Genomic DNA, 2,497 nt, shown 5'->3' with positions numbered 1-2,497 from the left:
AAAAGAAGAGAGAGAAGAAGAAGTAAGGAAGAAGGGGGAGAAGAAGAGAAAAGAGAGGGAGAAGAGGAGAGAAGGAAGAGAAAGAGAGAGAAGAAGAGAAAAGAGAAGAAGAGGAGAAGAGAGAAGAGAAGAAGAGAAATAGAGAAGAAGAGAAAAGAGAGAAGAGAGGGAGAGAGAGAGAGAGAGAGAGAGATAGGAGAGAGAAAGAGAGGAAGAAGAGAAAGAAGAGAAGAAGGGAGAGAGAGAGAGAAGAAGAGAAAAGAGAGAGAAGAGAAGAGGAGAAAAGAGAGAGAGAAGAAGAGAGAGAAGAGAGAAAGAGAGAAGAAGAGAGAAGAGAGAAAGAAGAGAGAAGAAGAGAAAAGAGAATAGAAGGGAGAAGAAGAGAGAAGAAGAGAGAAGAGAGATAGAGAAAAGAGAAGAAGAGAGAAGAAGAGAAAAGGAGAAGAGAGAAAAGAGAGAAGAAGAGAAAGAGAGAAGAAGAGAAAAGAGAAGAAGAGAGAAGAAGAGAAAAGAGAGAAGAAGAGAAGAAGAGAGAAAGAGAAAAGAGAGAAGAAGGGAAGAAAAGAGAGATAGAAAGATAGAAGAAGAGAAAAGAAGAGAAGAAGAGAGAAGAGAAGAAGAGAAGAAGAGAAAAGAGAGAAGAATAGAGAGAAGAAGAGAAGAAGAGAAAAGAAGAGAAGAAGAGAAAAGAGATAAGAGAGAGAAAAGAGAGAAGAAGAGAAGAATAGAGAAAGAGAAATAAGAGAAGAAGAGAAAAGAGAGAAGAAGAGAATAGAGAGGGAATAGAGAAGAATAGAAGAAGAGAGAGAAGAAGAGAAAAGAGATAAGAAGAATAGAGAAGAAGAGAGAAGAAGAGATAAGAGAATAGATAATAGAAAAGAGATAAGAAGAATAAAGAGATAAGATAAGAAGATAGAAAAGAGAGAAAGATAAGATAGAAGAAGAATACTAGAAGATAGAAGAGAGAAAAGATTAGCATCGAGAGAGAAAGAAAGAATAAGGGTAATAAGAGAGAGATAGACTAGAAAGAGAGAAGATAGAAAGATAGAATAAGAGAAGAAGAAAGATAGAAAGAAGAGAAGAGAGAGAAGAGAAAAGAGAGAAGAAGATAATAATAGAAAAGAGATAGAAGATAAAAGAGAAGAAGAGAAAGATAATATCTCTCTCCTAATAGAGAATAAGAGATAAGAATAGAGAAGAGATAGAATAAGAGAGAGAAGAAGAGAGAAGAATCTACGAGAGAAAATCAGACGAAGAGAGAGAATCGATATACTTAGAAGATATCTCTCTCCTCTCTAATCCTCCTAGAGAGACGTCCTGCTCACATCTCCTCATCTCCCTCTCTCCCTCTCTCCTCCTCTCCCTCCTCTCCTCCTCTCCACCTCTCTCCTCTCCTCTCCTCCTCTCCTCTCTCTCCTCCTTCTCCTCTCTCCTCTCTCCCTCTCTCCTCCTCTCCTCCTCTCTCCTCCTCCCTCCACCTCCTCTCCTCCTCTCCCTCTCTCCTCCTCTCCTCCTCTCCCTCTCTCCTCCTCCTCTCTCCTCCTCTCCTCCTCTCCTCCTCCTCTCTCCTCCTCTCCTCTCTCTCCTCCTCTCCCTCTCTCCTCCTCCTCTCCTCTCCTCTCCCCTCTCTCCTCCTCTCCCCTCTCTCCTCCTCTTCTCCTCCTCTCTCCTCCTCTCCCTCTCTCTCCTCTCCTCTCTCCCCTCTCCCTCTCTCCTCCTCTCCCCTCTCTCCCCTCCTCTCCCCTCTCTCCCTCTCTCCTCCTCTCCCCTCTCCTCCTCCTCCCCTCTCTCCCTCCTCTCCCTCTCTCCCTCTCCTCCTCTCCCTCCCTCTCCCCTCTCCTCCTCTCCCCTCTCTCCCCCTCCATGTCTCTGTGAGGAGCATGTCTCTGTGAGGAGCGTGTCTCTGTGGGAGGAGCGTGTCTCTGTGGGAGGAGCGTGTCTCTGTGAGGAGCGTATCTCTGTGGGAGGAGCGTCTAAGGTCAGAAGGAGGGTCTAAGGACAGAAGGAGGGTCTAAGGACAGAAGGAGGGTCTAAAGACAGAAGGAGAGTCTAAGGACAGAAGGAGAGTCTAAGTACAGAAGGAGGGTCTAAGGACAGAAGGAGGGTCTAAGTCCAGAAGGAGGGTCTAAGGACAGAAGGAGGGTCTAAGTACAGAAGGAGGGTCTAAAGACAGAAGGAGGGTCTAAGGACAGAAGGAGGGTCTAAGTACAGAAGGAGGGTCTAAGTCCAGAAGGAGGGTCTAAGGACAGAAGGAGGGTCTAAGTACAGAAGGAGGGTCTAAGTACAGAAGGAGGGTCTAAGTCCAGAAGGAGGGTCTAAGGACAGAAGGAGGGTCTAAGTACAGAAGGAGGGTCTAAAGACAGAAGGAGGGTCTAAGGACAGAAGGAGGGTCTAAGGACAGAAGGAGGGTCTAAGGACAGAAGGAGAGTCTAAAGACAGAAGGAGGGTCTAAGTACAGAAGGATGGTCTAAGTACAGAAGGAGGGTCTAAAGACAGA

Source organism: Eucyclogobius newberryi, unplaced genomic scaffold (genome assembly GCF_026437365.1).
Source record: "Eucyclogobius newberryi isolate DKJ021-1_F unplaced genomic scaffold, fEucNew1.0.hap1 SCAF_23, whole genome shotgun sequence".
Classification (NCBI taxonomy): Eukaryota; Metazoa; Chordata; class Actinopteri; order Gobiiformes; family Gobiidae; genus Eucyclogobius; species Eucyclogobius newberryi.
This window is presented reverse-complemented; position numbering follows the sequence as displayed.